Below are 310 nucleotides of genomic sequence, written 5' to 3'. Positions count from 1 at the left end.
CTGAGACCGGCTGCACTGCCCAGGAACCCCGAGCCGCACGTCACAGAAACAGCGGTCCAGCAGTGAGCTGACTCGAGGTGGGCGGCTCAGGGGGGGTGTCACGTCTGGCCCTTCCCTAACCTCACCAAGTTTCTGTGAAACGAGGAGGCACCAATGGGCTGAGGCACCGGACCCCTGTACGAACCTGCCCCCTACCCAGAAGCTGGCTAGACAGAGCCTGGGTCTCCCTCCCCACAAACGACCGACCCAGTTGTCGGCTGGGAGGTGAGAGGATGGCGAGAGCAAGGTCCGCTGGGTCGGGAACCTGAGC

The sequence above is a fragment of the Pteropus vampyrus genome, unplaced genomic scaffold (assembly GCF_000151845.1).
Source record: "Pteropus vampyrus isolate Shadow unplaced genomic scaffold, Pvam_2.0 Scaffold3245, whole genome shotgun sequence".
In the NCBI taxonomy this organism is placed as follows: domain Eukaryota; kingdom Metazoa; phylum Chordata; class Mammalia; order Chiroptera; family Pteropodidae; genus Pteropus; species Pteropus vampyrus.
This window is presented reverse-complemented; position numbering follows the sequence as displayed.